At 43.3% G+C, this 17,540-nt stretch overlaps 1 long non-coding RNA gene across 1 annotated transcript in view; it reads left to right on the top strand.

The window, feature by feature from the left end:
* Window positions 1-15,880, top strand: part of LOC117262813 (uncharacterized) — a 50,950-nt gene extending 35,070 nt beyond the window's left edge. The window contains exon 4 of the long non-coding RNA XR_004502130.2: window positions 11,680-15,880. This is a non-coding gene — a long non-coding RNA (uncharacterized LOC117262813). The remainder of the gene's footprint in view (window positions 1-11,679) is intronic.
* The last annotated feature ends 1,660 nt before the right edge of the window (window positions 15,881-17,540 follow it).

The raw sequence follows: 17,540 nt of genomic DNA, 5'->3' as shown, positions 1-17,540 counted from the left end.
TATAAACCTCTTGGAAATCATTCAGGAGCAGCTTTTGAAACCTGATGGCACAGAGAGAGGGAGTGAGAGGTTTATGTGGTTTATATCTCATCTCAGGATCCTCTGGCCGACCTCACTGTTTTCAAAACATCTCAATTGCATCTTAAAGACTGGAAGCTGGAGCCAAGAGAAGTTTCTATCCAACTGCAGAGGAATCTGTACTTTACAAAGACTGTGAAAGCTGCAGAACGGTCTGAAAGACAGCAGTTAGACTGAGGATGAAGTAACACTTTTCCACTGTGAGATGAAGGTAATGACAGGACAGCAGCGTGTTGCAAGTTCAAGCTCTTTGTTAAGAATTATGTAACTTTACAAACTCCTTTTGGCTGAATAACCATTGGTTTTCAATCATTTCTGTGCAGTATTAAAATTAATTCATGTTTAAACCTGCTTAAACTGTGTCATAAATCACAGTGAACATTGAATCTGCAGTATTTTTTGGTCAGTGTTACATTAGACTTTTACAACAAACCAGATTGAGTGCAGACTGATTTAAAAGTCCTCGCCTTGTTAACTCATATCCATAATGTAATTTGGGCCAAAACTACATTATGGATATGAAGCAACTGAGGCAAGTGGCTGCTGAGAGTTAGAACAAATTTAATTTACTCCTGAAATTAATGGAAATCAATTTACGCTTAGAACGTTGAAAACAAGTATGTCCAAGTTAAATCAGTTCAGTTTACAGCCCAGTATCACCAATTACAGTCTGCCTCAGGGGGCTTTACAGTATGTACAGCATACAAGACCCTCTGACCTCAGACCCTCGATTGAGGTCTGAGGGTCTTGTATTTCCCTTTAACGGGAAATAAATGGAAGAAACTTCAGGAAAAGCAACAGAGGAGGGATCCCTCTTCCAGGATGGACAGACCAACATGTTCTCAACCCAAGTCATCAAACATCCCCTTCCATGTCCACATATTACACACAAGGGCCTCTAATTTCCCGGCACGGCGCAGGGTGGCAAACCCCGCGCAGAGCTAGTTTCGAGCAGTGCAACCAGAGGCGCGCTCAGTTTGGTAGTTTGGCTGACCGAGGTGCGCTGAGATGGGTGTGGCGACGCAGCAGGGGGAGGTGTCGACAGATCCAGCTTGGCGCAGTGACAGTTTCGTGCCAAAAGGCTTCGCCGAAGGTGCGCTAAAAGCTCGCCAGCTGAAACCAGGTCTACTGTCAGTGCAGGCGGAGCGCAGCCGGTGTAAGACGAAGTTTGGCTGACCGGCGGACAGTGCACACACGTCACCAAAACCTCACAGGCAGGTTTCCAGAATGTCAGGCACATTAACAATGCAATAAATACCCACACAAACCACTATTCAATGCAACTATCTGCAATCAGCACATAAATGTATCTCTATATCGACTGTCCCGTCACATCTGATGTCAGATCAAAGGGGATTGGCACCGTTTGGCACGTTTGGTACGCGTAATGGAAACCCGTGGAGGTCTGCTTGCAGTTCCGTATATTCGGACACTGCGAGCTTGGACCTACCGGACCAAAACATCAGTTTCCTCCTGGGAGATGTTTGGCCGTCTGACGCTGCTGCTCTCTTCTGCCATGGCGAATTGAGTAAACTCTCATTACGCCTTCGCGCGGCGCATTTAAGGGCGAGGAGAGGGGCTCATTTGATTGGTGTGATGTGAATGGGCTGTGTAAAACCCACTCCACGCCTTCTCTCCTCCCTCTTTCCGACTTGCACAGGTAGGAGGGACGGAGGTGGGATAGAGGAGTAGCTGCGCCAGGGCGCATGGTGTGCCAAACTGGTTTACAAAAAAAAACATCATGGTTTGGCTCCACATTCATACGGGAAGCAAACATCAGGCTCCTGGGTAAAAGTTCAGGGTTTGTTGGACACAGCTGCCTCATAGAGACTTTCCAGCTCCTTATATTTCATCGTTACTGGCAGCGATTCAACCAGTGTATCATACTGCTGTGACATGAACTGACTGGTTGCAGTAGTACGGCAGTACCGCAAATGTTTACGCCTACCCATGTTACAAACTGGTGCACCATACCATACCACCACTAAAGGTGATTTTCTCATCTCATTATGACTTGTTTAAGACTTGTAAATCGTCACTTCACGGTTCGCCCTTCAGGTCAAGAAAAAACATCTATTTTGGTTCCAGGTGAGAAACAGCTTTTGAGGAAATTTATTTTTGGTCATAATGCTGTAACCGGTAAATGTTTGCAGGTAATCAATGCGATCGGCCATCTTGCTGTTACTGTTAACTTGTGTTGGGTGAAGCTCTCTGATGTGATGACACGTCCATGATTGTAATGGTTGTGATCAAAATGTTGGAAACAAGGGTTCATTCACTGGATTGCACCAAGCTTCCAAGAGTCCTGAATGGAACCGGTTCAAGAACCAGAGCGAATTTAGTGGATAAGGGATATCACTCATCCACGACTGTTGCTTTCTGGTTCTTTAATATTTTATTTTCTCTTACTGTTATGCACCAAAATACCAAGGCAGATCTCATCAGTTTGAGTCAGGGCTGGACGGTTCAGCTGAGTGTTGTTGAACATGTTCCTCTTCTCTTACTGGGAATTCACTATATGCCGACTGTCTCTGAGCGGACATGTTCAGACTCAACATGTATGACACACAAGCTCCTGCAGGGGAGATGAAACGATGACGGTAACCAAGCTGTGAATTAACACCCTTTCAGTCTTGACACACACTGAAAATTACAACATAATCACATAAAGTGTTTCCTCCCCTGCCTTTACTACTCAGCAAACAATTAAATGAATTAGCAGCAACGCTTTGCATAACGCACATCTGTGTGCTTTAATTAACCTAATATCTGTGGAAACACATTGCCTGATTGCTGCTCTGATTTACTTGCGGCCTTCATGAGCATGGACACAAACCTGCGAGCTCAGGAGCTCTTTGTTAAAAAAAAAAAAGAACCTCCATTCCCTTTGAGTTGGCCTGTTAAATCTATTTAAGTAATTAGGATCTGATGAGAGACACGTCCCTCACTGAGCTCTGGTGCCAAGTCAGTCTAAGCTTTTATTTCTCAAAGCAAAAGAAGAAGTTGCCTTCATTGGGCTCGGATTATAACGACCTGACCACAGAAGTCACCTGTGGCCAAACATACCATCATTTTCTATCCATATCTTGTTAATTAAACAAAACTGAACTGCCAGTTGATTTCGGTTTAGGCTTTAAATTACTGATGATATAATTGTGTTTTTTTTGTTGCCCACAGTTTTCCTGTATCCTTCAGCTGAGAGGCGTTCAGCCTGACTTCCAGTGATTCATCAGTAATCTCATATAATTCGGTGAAATAAGCACATTTTCTGGATTTGCTCAAGAAAGAAAGAACTCTGAATAAAACAGTGTAAATACAGTGTTAAAGGGGAAATTCACCACGTCTATATGGATTTCCAATCAGTGCTGATGGTAAATGTGTCCTGCATTCAGTATCATCCTTTGACAGTGAGGTAGTTGGAGGCAGGAAGAACTGCAGGCTGCAGGTGGGTCTGCTTTAAGTGCTGCTCAGAAACAGAACATCCTTGTTCTCCTTGCTTATATTGCAAAAATGCCAACCTTTGCAGCAGTGAAAATGGCATCCCAAAATATGAGTGCAGAGGATGTTATGGACGAGGATAGATTTTAGTGTTTTGGCTGACTTCGATTTTCAGCCGTAATAATTCCAGCCAGAGCGTATGACTGCATTTGCCATGTGAAAGGATATGTCCGTTGGGCAAACACCGACGGGCGGTACCTTTGCTCAGATTTCCCTCCAATGCCAACAGACACTGAATCATTCTGTTCTTTTTTCCTAAACCCAACCACGTGTGTGTGTTGGCTAAACATAACCACGAGTGTTTGTTATTGAAGGAAAAAAAAGTTGGTGGTGTTGTAGTGATGTAGTGCTTTTATTTGAAAGAGACTGTATGCAAACTGTACATTTCCTGTGAAAACAGAAGTGTATTTTGAAAACAGACAATGCCAACACACCCAGGGTACCTTGGACGCCATATGTGGACGTGGAAAGTCCATGACCAAACGTGGACATGTTGCTGTCTTCTGGGTGAAAGTCTTGTTTTGTTTAACCCATCCTCTTCCTCCCGCCTTAAACAGACTTTCTCGTTCTTTATATTAGGTCTGTTGCTCCCGGCGTCATGGCTTTACACTGGAGTCAGCTGAAAGCCCGGTGCATCTTCATGAGCAGCAGAGCTCAGCTTTGGAAATCAATACAGCACACACTGAGGAATGTATTTCTTCAATCCACAACATTTACTATAAATACTGTTTGACATCCACGTACTTACATAACACACACACACACACACACACACACACACACACACACACATACATTCATTTTATAAACTGTGAGAAGCAGCTGTTTGAACTAAACTTTTATAACAGAGACCTGAGTTGTGAACATTTCCCCAAGATTATTTTTTACAATTAGGGTTGTCTTATTTTCACTAACTGAATGCTTGACTTGAAAGCATCTTGTCACAAATAAACACCTCTATGAAATAAAATAAGTCTTACGTGAGAGCAAACAGATTAAAGATTGTATCATATGTCCTGTTGTAAATTAAGAATAAAGGCCTCACTTAAAATTACAAGTGTGAGTTAATGATTTGACAAACGCATGTGATGAGCTCACAACATCAGAGATGTGCCTTTAACTTCTAAATTCCTACTGTGCTTTTAAAATGCACAGTAAAGCTCTGCAGGTGAGGACTGAGGTGATTTAATGCTCCAACAGCTGAAAGAAATGTGCAGTTGTGTGTCGCTGAAGCTGCCACTGAAGCTGAAACAAAAAAACACCTGAAATAATTGTCTGCTCCGCGTGCATCAGGTTTGTTGCTGCAGGTGACGGAGTCTTCTGATTAGGTTTAATGTGGAGGTTGTTGTTGGTAGTCAGTCGCCTCTCAGTGAAACTTGACATGCACAGAGTTTGCTGTCTAAAAGGGCAGAGCATTTCAAATGTACATGACCTGGTCGCAGTGCTCGGAAATTTGCTGAGCTCAGAACTGAAGATTGATGAAAAATGACTGTAATTCGTCCAGAGGGAGGAAAGTGAGTCTGTGGAGCTGTTATTCTACAGTCAGATCTCGAGTCTTTGTCAAGGAAACAAAAGCAGGCAGTTTAGCCAACAGCTCGGGACAATGTAAAGGGCATGAAAACATATTCTATGACAGCGCCATTTTGGCTGAGCACTCACAGTGTTGCTCTTTGAGTCACAGCAACAAATTACAGGCTTCCAGCCTGTGAAACCAACACCTACTAACCACAAATGTGAGTGCAGCACATTGCATAGGTGTGGACTCGAGTTACATGACTTGGACTTGACTCAGATTCGAGTCATAAATTTGGTAAGACTCAAAATCCCAAAAGACTTGCAACTCGACTTGGACTTTAAAGCCAATGACTCGTGACTTCACATTTGACCTTGAGTCTTTTGACCTGAACATACTTGATACCTCCCCCAGCCAGGCCCAAAGATTAAAAAGTATGATATTAAAAAGTGTCACTGAATCATTTCCTGGATTAACTAACATTCAAGCTATTCATTCCCTGCAAGTCGACGTCTAAGTCTCCAGATCCACTTTGTTTGAACCAACGACTGTATAAAGAGTCAGTTATGTACAGTCTGTGGTTTGAACTGATCCAACAGCATCTAGTCAGGTGGCAGGTGAGAACCATGAAGAACAAATGTTATGAGTTACCCAGCTACCCTGCTCCTGAGCCTGGGATTTGTTGCACCCATCCACCACCCCACAGCCTGTCCTTTACGTCATGTCCGGCAGCGTTTCAACCTGATGGCGTTCAGCAGCATATCATACTGCCATGTCAGGTGCTGTCCAGCTGATCAACCTGTATCATAACACTGTAGAAAGTTACGTGTGGCTGCATTACAGACTGACGCTGCCTGGTGGCGAATCATACTGCTGCTGCCCTATAGGGACTTTCCTGCTCCTTAGGTTATTTTGTTACTGGCAGCGTTTCAACCCGACGACGTTTAGCAGCATATCATACTGCCAGGATAGGTGCTGTCCAGCCGACTGGTGCTGCAAACATCTGGCTGCATTACAAACTTACACTAGCTATGTTTCCATCCAAAAGTGATTTGAATCATTGGGAAATGCGCATTAAAAGAAATACAAATCCTGTGTGTTCCCATTAAATGTACGGACTTTGGTGAAAACTGCAAACTCGCACGAGTTTTCCGCAGAACCGGAAACAAAACAAGTCTCGCATTCTTCTTCTTCTACGTTTTCTGGTGGTTGGCAACCAGCTTGTAAATGCATTACCGCCTTCCGGACCCGGAGTGTGGACTACGTCAAACTTAATTCGAACATAACTGTTTTCATCCCCTGTTTTGCGAATCAACATTTTTTCACATCAACCAAAACCCGGCTAAAGTGAGCGTATTTTAGTTTGTGTGAATCAGGGGATTTTAATTTGAATTTTGGCGTTTCCATCATAATTTTCCGATGCGATATTTCTAGATGCGCATCTAAACAGGCTGACGGAAACATGGCTACTGCCTGGTGGCGTATTGTACGTCTGCAAAAAGTAACTTTAGCATCAGGTGTCTCACACAGCGATGGTGTTTGACGACTTTGGAATGAGATAATCTTGTTAGCATAGCCTACAAAACTACACACCGGTCAAGAACTAGAGATGTAGATGTAACAACTTACAACTTCATTCAGCATTTGAAGCCCGAAGAACTGTATGTTAAGACTAATATTAACTGGTTAGATCATCCTTAGCTAACATTAGCTGGGTCCATGTCATTGGTCCGACAGCCCATTAGTCCGACGGTCCGCAGTGCTGAACGGCTCCCGGCGGGCGTATTTCTGCCTTGATGGTGCGCCACGACCAGCTCTGGGTCAGCTGGGAAAGGCTTGAGGCGAAGCAGGCTCACAGCTTATGTGTTTGTCACTTTCTTTTTCATTTTAACCCACACCATGATCTTTTCCTGACCCTAACCAAGTGTTTTTTGTGCCTAAACCTAACCAGACCTTAACCACAGGGCATCATGATGATTTCGGAACGGACTTCGGAACAATGGGTTTAATATGGTCGGAACAATGGGATGTCGAACCAATGGGCAGTTCCCCATTAGCTCAACGCTTTTTGACATACTTGTTTTGACAAATATTGTAACTACCGATTTTAAAAAGCTTTTATGATTGTTTTAAATGTAATATATTGTGACTCTGTTGTTATAATGACAGTACATTTGGTGAAGAGTACATTATGACTTGTTTAGGACTTTAAAACTCAAATTTTAGGACTTGGAACTTGAATGCATATTTTGAGATTTACTTGTGACTTGCGCAACAGTAGCTTGGTCCCACCCGCTAATCATAGAACAAATACGGCTAACTTGTTGCACGTCATCCCTCCTCTCTACCCCCTCATTTAACTTCACCTCTCCACTTTCTGCTGTCTAAAGAAGCATGAATAACACAGTCCACAGTCTTATGATTTGACTCAGGACTTGAGTACAAAGACTTGAGACTTACTTGCAAAATAATGACTTGTTCCTACCTCTGATACATTGATCAGACACCATATACAAACACAGGCACTTCAGGTTTGAGCAGTTTTTGAAGCTTATTTGCAGCAGACTGAAGGTCTGTCAGTGATTTATGGCTCGTCTGAAAGCCTTTGGTGTGATCGAACATTTGGTTCCAGGCAAAAGTTAACAAACCACATGCCAGTCGGAAGAGAGTTAAACCTTTAAAGACCTGAAAGCCACAGTGAGGAAGAGCAGAGTGAAGAAATTCTCTCTTGGCTGGCATCGCTGATAAACGACTAGTTCAACTCCCCAGAGGCAAATCAGAATCCTTGAATATGTCTGGACCTGTACACCAGTTGTGTGATGCGCTTGGGCCGATTCCCCGCTGATTCACGACGCATGTTCACATGGTAAAGCACACAATGCCCATTTCACACATTCACGCAGCTCCAACATATTTTCTGCTTCTCAGACCTGATCATTCAGAGAGGATGGAGTTGAAGAAAGACAAAGCCAAAACTAATTTGTCACCATAACACCGAGTTAATCCCACCACTTAGTATCAATTTTCTCCTACAAGAACTGCATGCGCTTTCTCAGGTTGCTAATAAGGTGGAAGTAATAAGCTCCTGGATACAGTTTTAGCGTGCCAGTCGTGCGTTATGAAGACACACTGCATCACATCCCTGAGAAGCACAGAGAGTCACCGCAGTCAAGAACTCCGCTCGCAGAGGCAATTTTAAAACTTATATTGCACAGTCGACTAATTAGAAAGACGTGCTGTTGTCGGAGCGTGAAGAGATGTATAGGAGGAAGACAGCTCTCAGTGCCTCTCAGTGGAGGCAGAGATGCTCAGCCATAGTGGGGTGATGATCATTGTTCAAACTTCAGTGAGAAGTCTAGAAAATAAAAAACCAGACTCAAAACTGCAGTTTAACATGAACAGTAAAGTTTGGGAGAGTTACGTAGAGCAACAGTATACTTAGTTTGACTTCCTGTCACGATCACATGAAGCCTACTGACACCACACTAATCATGACATTTACTGTGAAGAACACAGGCTTCAAACAATCACAAGGACAAGGCAGCCGGTCCAGTTGTCATGGACTTGTAGATTTTCCAAGTACTTAAAAAAGTTTTTATCCGTTTATTTATCTATCCAAGTTAATTCCTGACTTTGGAAACTGCAGTTAAGAAAAAAAAGTCTCAAAACAAAGTTGGTTTTGTAGCTGTTTCTGAGCTTTTCTTTTATTATAGACCCTTTCAGGGCCGATGTCACGATGACGTCAGTTTGTTACCTGGAGGTAAAGAAGGAGTCATGGCTCAAAACCAGCCGCCACTGCCCGGCAACGAAAACAAAGACAACTATAGTTAAATGTGATAAGACCAAAGGACTGGACGGAGGCCATCATCAAAAATGCTCACATGTGCAGCGCACACTTCATATCAGGTTAGGGAAAAAGTATTTCCTGTTGTAGTGATGAATAACGTTATGTGTGTTAAGGGTTATCATGTCCACCTCATCAGAAACTGGGGAGGGATTAAGAGGAATATTGGATTTCTCTGGTACGCTAACTTTTTAGTACATTAGCTAACGTTAGCTTCCATAGCAAAACAAACAAGTGTGGTCCTCCTTTGTAAGACTGGCTTCCTGTGACGAAAAGCAATGCACCTAAATTCATACATATCCCACATATTTCGAAAGGCTGCGATTATGTGACCAATGCGCTGATGACAGTAAACAAGGAGGCTTGCCTGAGCGCTTGTAGGGAGGCAGGTTGGGGTGGTGGATGGGCCACAAAAAAACAAACTTTCTCACAGGACTTTCTCCTGGAGTCTTGTGTTTGGATCTATGTGAAATTTTAAGGTACATCCTGACCATGTTTTTTTTTTTCCTAACCCTAACCACAGAAACTTCCTGTCTAAACCTAACTTCTGTAACTTAATATTAATTACGTAACTGTACGTCATTCATGGGGCACAAATTCATATGATATCATACGAACCGTTCTATGACAATATGTTGAGCACACCCCAAATTTTTGATTGTCACTCACCATATGTGTTTACCCAGAGGCAAAAATAACTTTCTCAAGGCTCTCCAGATATGTCTTCTTTTTTTGGATGTTCCTGGAGCTGTCACACCTGTACCCACAATTAATTAGATTTCCTGCAGCAGAGAGGAGTTCCTTCTTTTTATTACATTTGCAAGAACAGTGTTCATTATTAGCACACTCAAATCAAACAAATTTAGCTCCTGATGCCATGTTAGTATTCATGCCAGTCATGAAGCTTTCACAGTTACTGCAGCTGAACACTCCACTTAAAGAGGCAAAACTTGTATTGCACAATTATAAAGATGCTTTGTTAAAAACCAGATTTGAGCTGAAGATGTGCAGATGTCTTCTGACCTGCAAATCACTACATCAGTGCTTCATTAGAAGTTAAACATTTCTCCAAAAGTCTCATTGAATTCTATTATGGGTTTTATTTTTTGCAGCTTTTAGCGTCTCTTCCATCCCATGTGTGCACTCCATCAACAGCAGACTCAAAAATCAAGCAAATTAACATTTAATTCAATCACTTGAACAAACAATAAACTTAAAGCCACATCATGAAGTAAAGAATCGGGACGCTGCTTTACTCGGAACATTGTTGTGGCTGTTGTGAGTCAAACCTAGCAAACTGTATCAAACTCCATTATAAAAGTAGGTGTTGAACTAATCCTCTGCTCAGCGCAGCCAAGGGAAATAGGGTACTAAGTCGTGCTCTCCATCTTTGAGAGTAGAGCCTCTCATGCAAATCTCAGGGTGTTATGGCCAAACGTTGTTGCACAAAGCTACAAACCCATTAATTCCTGTTGTCGACGGGCTGTGGGAAGCTGGGATCTCGGTGCAGAGCGTGTAAAATGAGGCCTCTGTCTTTTTATGTGCGATAGAGTTTCTCACCTCTTACTGCCATTCAATAGGATTAGAAGGTGAGCCGGTCGGTGGTTACTTGTTTGGCCGTCCTCCTGTGGAGCCAGTTCTTGCTCTCCCAAGATGTATGGCCGCTCCAAAGCCTCAGGCTGAAATATAATCTGGAGCTCTGCACAGCAAATCACATGGGCTCTCTGGGAAACAATACACCCAGGTACTGTATGGTGGGGAGGGGGTGGAGGGGCCAGCGCTCATAAGATAAAGTGGATGGTATGGACTGTAATAGATACATGCAAGGTTTTGACAATTTCAGGATTGAAACAATATATTAGCTCCGTCATATTGGCCCTGAAATAAGAGGAAGGATTGTGTACTCACGGATCAAGTGAAATTTGTTTCAGGTTAATAGCTTTCTGCAAATGCTCCTGAAAGCAGCTCCTCCTCACAACAGACCTTAAAAATACAAGTACAGTTGTTTCAGTCCTGCGTCAAACAGCAAATCTGTCTGCAGTTCATAAGTGCTGATTTTTACTTTGAGAGTTCTTTTTAGTTTGTGAGAGTTTTTCCTGTACTCACAGCTGGTTTAATTCTCTGGAATCTGGTCTTTTTTTTAGGATGCACCAACAAGTATCATATTCAGCATCAGAATCACAATCAAAAATACTGCTGATTGGCTCCACCCATGTCTGAGTAGGGCCTCATTTAGGCCACCTGTGAACCCTGCAGCTTTATGCCCTGATGAAGGCCAGTGAGCATGGCCGAAACATGTTGGTGATTTTAATTTTCATCATGAACTAGCCATTTAATAAAGGCCTTTTAACTTTTGCACCAGAGAAGAGTTGCCTTGGATTCTGTTTTTCAAGATGTACTGCGCTTCCTGATCAAAGAGCACCTTCCTGGATACCATGATACTGCAACCCACATGAGCGCTTCATCTGCTGTTGTCTTCAAGTTTAGCAGGAATATTGTCTTTTTCAGAATAAGGGAATATATTGTGCATGTAAAGATAGTCGGTGTAAGTTCTCCGCAGCAGTGGGAATGTTGGAACAACAGAGGCACCTGTTGAAAAATAAACGCAGTGTGTCCTGTGTTGTTTGTGGCTGTTCGGCTCTGAGGAGAACTGAAAGCAATCCAGTCGACTTTGTGACAGCAGCACTGTAAGAAGGGGGGTTTTGTAGTGATATATATGAACTGATTTTTGTTCTCTGTGTTGCAGGTCTTCCTGAGAACCTCCCTCCATGTGATCATGTGACCCCTGGTATCTGATAAATGCCCCACCAGGCCACGCCCACTCCTTCTCCTCCTTGCCAGCAGCGCTGTTGTCCTCCACCAGCACATGCCTCCTTTGTTCTTCTCTTCCATTAGTTTTATGTGCAATAAACTTTACTTAATTAAGTCCACTTTGTTAACTCGTCTTGCTCCCTTTGAGGAGCTGGGGTGTGACATACTGTATCTTGTAGGTTTGTAGGTTTGTCTTGCGTCTTGTAGGTTTGTGTGTTTGCTTAGCAGCTGCTAACTCATCTCCCTGTTAATCTATGGTGCGTACCGTGTTTGGGTGCAGTCTGGTTTTTCAGTGATCTCCCTGGTTAGTTAGGGAGTGACCAGCTGGACTGAGTCATTCGTCTTTCCTTCGGTCACTCATTTGTTTTTTTGCCTTTTTTGTTTTCGGAGTAATCCCGGGTAGAGACCATGTTCTCTGGCGGGGGTAAGCATGTCATAGCCTTGGCCATGTGTTTTTGGGGTTACTGACGCTCTGCTTTTAAAGTCGCCCCGAGCCCGGCACACTCCAGAAGATATTTAGGCTTAGTGAAAGTTAGGCAGGTACACCAGGGGATCACTTCTGTTTGTGCACTCAAACACTGGCTCACTGTGGTACTGTGGGAGATTAGTGAAGTTAGATACTTGGCAAGTTGTCTGAACTGACGCTGTGCAGCTTTTGGTTTGTCAGGTTTCAGTTTTTAACTTAACCGTTGGTCGGTCAGATTTCCTCGAGGTTGAGGATCTCTGTGGTGACACTGGTGGTCGTCTGCAGTCTCCATATGGGAGCCATTTTGGTGTTGTGTTTGTGGTTTGATGGGTTCGATCTGAGCCTGTTTTTGTGACTGTGGCTTCAGTGGTCATTAAATAGAGAGCATTAGAGCAGCTGTTTGTATGGACACTTTTATGTGCATGAGGCACACAGGTTTGATTTAGTGTCCTTTAGTTTTTGGACCTTAGTTGTGGTTCAGTGGAGGAGAGGCCTTAAATATGGCCACCCTTCATTACTTCACTGAGGCTCCTTCTGAGGAGCTGCTAAATCATTAAAAAAAAATCAGCTGCTGAAACTTGCACATTATTATATATCAAGATTAGTCCTGAGCAGGGTCCAAAATAAACACCTGCCAAGCGCCAAACGTGGCAGATTTTCTATTTGACGAGTAAATCTCTGAGGGCTGTGTGCCACATTTAGCCCTCCGGCAAATGTTTGATCCAAAATAGTGAAGTATCAAAAAACTATGCTGAGACACTCTGCCATGTTTGGTGTCATTTAGGGGCGCACCACTTCTGTCCTGTCAGAGTCGTAGTTTCACAGACGCACACTACAGGTGTGTTGTTACACACGTCTGAACGGTGCCAAGAGCTGATCTTCTCGAGCGCTCCTAGCTTTGCAGCACTGTTTATGGCACGGGACATCAGCTGATCGGCTCAGATATCACGGTTGCAATACGGTGTGGCTGATGTGTAGCCAGTGGTTGTGAGCTGTGCCCACACTTATGCTGGTATCTAAATATATTAACACGGAGGCTCTGTAGTCTGAACCAAGACGGCAAACTCGTTATTGCAGAAGGAACTTATGCAGACGTTGAGGCTGAGCTGATGAGTTGATAAAAATATTAATCATGTTGTTTGAAATTTTGCTCCGTCCTCGACTTTAAGTTTGTATTCAACATATTATCTCAATGAAATGTATTAAAACAAATGTGTATGTGACACAGAAAGGCGGTTTAGTATATTGGCTGCAAAAAAAAGAAGCTTGGCCAGTGGATTTGTCATCTATCAATCAGTAGTGAGTCAATAAGTTAATTCCGGACCCTGCTTCTGAGGATAAGGCCCTAAATAAAGTATTGAGACTTCCTTAAAGCTCCTTTAACTGAAGATGATCTTTTAAAGACTGCTCCTGCACCACAGGCTTCAGCTAAGCCTGCAGTTTAGTTTGCTGATCCAAAAATTCAGCTGATCTGTCTCCCTCACTGTCAGAGGCTGCTATTCCAGGGGTGGACAACCTGCGGCTCCGGAGCCACGTGTGGCTCTGAGGCCCCTCTCCTGTGGCTCCCTGTGGCTTTAGATTATATGGAAATGAATAATGTTATTCTTTAACAATTCAACTTTCAGTTATTGTTGTTGTAGGCCTAAAGAAATGTGTTGTTGAATTTTGAGATATACGTAACCATAATTATAATCACATCACATCAGACACGAGTTTAAAACTACAGTTCGTCAAGAAATGCAGATTTTATTGGGGACCTGCTCAAAAGACCCCCTGTGGGTCCCGGGGACTCACTACATTGAAAACCTACCACCATCTCTGGATGAGTTCATGTTGAGTCATAAGACTAACTTTAATTAAGTTCAGGATGAGCCCAAACAGGAGGCCACGCCCCTCAGGCAGTGGCTCAGCTATACATACAGTAAAAACCTGTCGCTGTTCACCACTTCCCTCCTTTGTTCATTTCATCTGCAGTAAACTTTACATTTAAATTCACTTTGCTGCCTCCTTTGGGTTGCTCCCTTTGAACCAGGGAGTAATGGGGGAAAAACTGAAATGCCTGTTTTCACTTTAGATTATGCAGGTCGGATGGGATCACATTTAAATCTGGTCTGATCATTTTAAACACAGGTCAGGTCCATCTCCGTCCCAACCCTCACCTATGGTCATGAGCTCTGGGTAGTGACTGAAAGAATGAGATCACAGATGCAAGCCTTTGAAATGAGTTTTCTCTGTAGGGTGTCTGGGCTCAGCCTTAGAGATAGGGGGAAGAGCTCAGAGTAGAGCCGCTGCTTCCTCTCGTCAGCTGAGGTGGTTCAACATCTGATCAGGATCCTCCTGGGTGCCTCCTGTTAGAGGTGTTCCAGGCACGTCCCACTGGTAGGAGGCCCCGGGGCAGACCCAGAACACATTGGAGGGATTATATATCTCATCTGGTCTGGGAACGCCTCGGGATCCTCCAGGAGGAGCTGGGAAGAGGGACGTCTCGGGTGCTGCTCTGCCTGCTGCCCCCGTGACCTGGCCCCAGATAATTAGGTAAAAATGGAAAACTGAAATGTACAACTCGCTCTAAAAGTTTTACATTTGTGACATCTATTAGTGTGACTCAGTAAATCATATTCAAAACAATCACAATATGTTAATTTTTTGGTATTTTCCTTTTCTTTTCCTTGTATCACATTTATCACCAAGTGTCAAAAAGCTGTGAGGTGACCAACATGTACAAACACTGAGCAGCATATTCTTACCAATCACTCCCCAGAGGAAGAGTCTGCTGCCCCCTCAGCTGAGCGGAGTGTGTTTTTAAGGTCTGCTATCTCACACCCAGACATCACAGGGAAACACTGTGTAGGGGGGGTTAGCTACAGAGGGGGCAGATAAGTAAGAACAAAGCGAGCTATCCCATGGTGTCAAAACAAGACCTCCCTTCTCACCCCTATAGACGGCGCAGCCTTGAACCAGATACCAGATACTCCACAGCCGTGCTAAGATTAAGACTCCTTTAGACAAAACTATCACACAACCTGCTGTGGCCCCGGGCAGGGCCCTCAGGCATGTCGGGGATGTGTCTCTGTGCAGTTTAATATTTGGGAAAATGTCTCTGCATTCCAGAGATGGTGGAAATTTTGGGAGTCTGCTCAAGGAAAATGAAATATGCTGAGTTTTCCCTGATGCAGTTTTCTGACATGATGTCAACACAGTGGCATCATGAACATGATAATAATTCTACTGCTATTAAAATAAAAGTTTGTGAGATAACTCTGACTGTCTGCCTCTTTATGACTCTGTGCCGCTGATAGCTGAGGCCAGATCATTATGTTTTTGAGTTGTCTGTCGTTCCCTCTCTTGTGAACGACATATTTAAAGAACACCTTGAGGGAATTTCCTCAAATTTGACACAAATGGCCGTCTGGACTCAAGAATGGTCTGATCAGACTTAGGGCTTCAAAGGTAATGGTGAATTTGTCTGTCTTATTCTCGTGAACGCAGTATCTCAATATCTTAAGAATGCCATGAGGGAATTTCTTCTAATTTGGCACAAACTTCCACTTGGACTCAGGGAGTCACATTTTGGTGGTCAGAGGTGAACAGTCAAGATCACAGTGACCTTGCATCCATCTCATTCTTGTGAACATTATATCTTATGAACACCATGAGGGAATTTATTCAATTTTGGCACAAACATTTCCACAGACTCTGATAAACTAAGTGGATTTTGGTGGTCAGAGGTCAAAAGTCAAGTCACTGTCACCTTGAATCCATCTCAGTCTTGTTGTGATCCAATTTGGCACTAACGTTCACTTTGACTAGGAGTTCTTCCACTAATCTGACAAGACCTCACACAAATTTCTAACAGGATAAAATGATGAAGGTCAACTTCGCTGTGACATCATGATGTTTTAACGTCATATCTCAGGAACAGAAGGGGAGACATTTGGTCAGATACTGAATTGGTGACTCTAATCTTGAAACTGTGCTGATTGTATAGATCTTCTGTGTGTGAAGCATCCATGTTTTCACTGACATGGATGGAGACTGTCAGAGACACTGGACTGGTGGGCGGAGTCATACAACCATCAAGTGATAATTCTAGTTCTGAACATGTTGCATGTACTCACCTGTTCTCAATATGATTTATTTTTGCAACACTGGTCCAGTTTTGGTGAATTGCAGTTTCAAAATTGTGTGTTAATTAGGCCGACATCATTTTGACAAACCACACACTGGTCCATCCACTGAGCCAGTACAATAAGCAGTGTACTAGTTTACTTCGCTTTTTATGATGTAAATCTGTGACTGAGATTTTTACTGTTTTGTTCTGAGCAGCTTTTTAAAGTGAGTCATTTCCTTGTGTCTTATATTGCCACTTTACATTCCCGCAGTGATCATTCCCACCAGAAACAAACATGCAGCTCTGTCATCTCTATCGAGACAGACGTCTGTCCACAAGTGTCAATATTCAGGCATCAACCGCATGCTGTTTGTTTTTAAGAAATCAACAGTGACAAATCTTGGCTGAGCTGTGGAGAATGTGAAATGAAGGTGTGAGAGTCTGTGTGAAGAGTCACAGAGGAATCCTCTTCATTGAAAAATACTTTTTTAAAGGAATGTTGTTTGTTTAAATTTTTATGCCTCCACTTTTTTCCCCTCTCTATGCTCTTTGCTCTAACCCCTCATTTTGTGCTGATTGACTCCTCCTGCTGCTTCAGTTAACCTACTCTGGAGGTAACTCAACTCCTGCAGGGCCTCCAGGTGTGGCTGAGGAGCCAGTCAGTGGTAGGACGTATAAAAGAGACCTGTGACCACTGCTCAGGTTTGAACGCACTGACAGATGTCAGAGGACTGAAGCTAAAGTCTCTGACTTTGTGGTGTACCTTTTTGCTTTAATTCCCACCAGGTCAGCTGGTCAGACTTTGAAAAATACTACTCTCACATCTCAAGACAATGTGAGTTTTAAGTCACGCAGTATACGATTTTGCAAAGACCTGCAGAGCCACAATTTGCAAGAGATTATTTCCCATCCTGTTCCTGGGGGAAATATTAAGCCAAACTCCCTTTAAGAAATATGACATTAAGAAGAAGATATACTTTAATAATTCCAAATGGCAAATTCATTGTTTTCACTCTGTCTCATACACACAGGCCTGAAATACAGACATGCACAAACATGACCTATACATGCATTAAATGGAGAGATGTCAGAGCAAAGGGGCTGCCATGGACAGGAGCCCTGAGCAGTGCCCAGGAGGTGAATTGGGGACTTGAACCCTCTGGCTCCCAACCCAGGTGAACTGCTGCCCCCTTAATTCCTTACCTGTCCAGTGAAAAAA

This window comes from Epinephelus lanceolatus, chromosome 5 (assembly GCF_041903045.1).
Source record: "Epinephelus lanceolatus isolate andai-2023 chromosome 5, ASM4190304v1, whole genome shotgun sequence".
In the NCBI taxonomy this organism is placed as follows: Eukaryota; Metazoa; Chordata; class Actinopteri; order Perciformes; family Serranidae; genus Epinephelus; species Epinephelus lanceolatus.
Note: the sequence above shows the minus strand (reverse complement) of the source record. Positions and strands in the feature narration are given on the sequence as shown.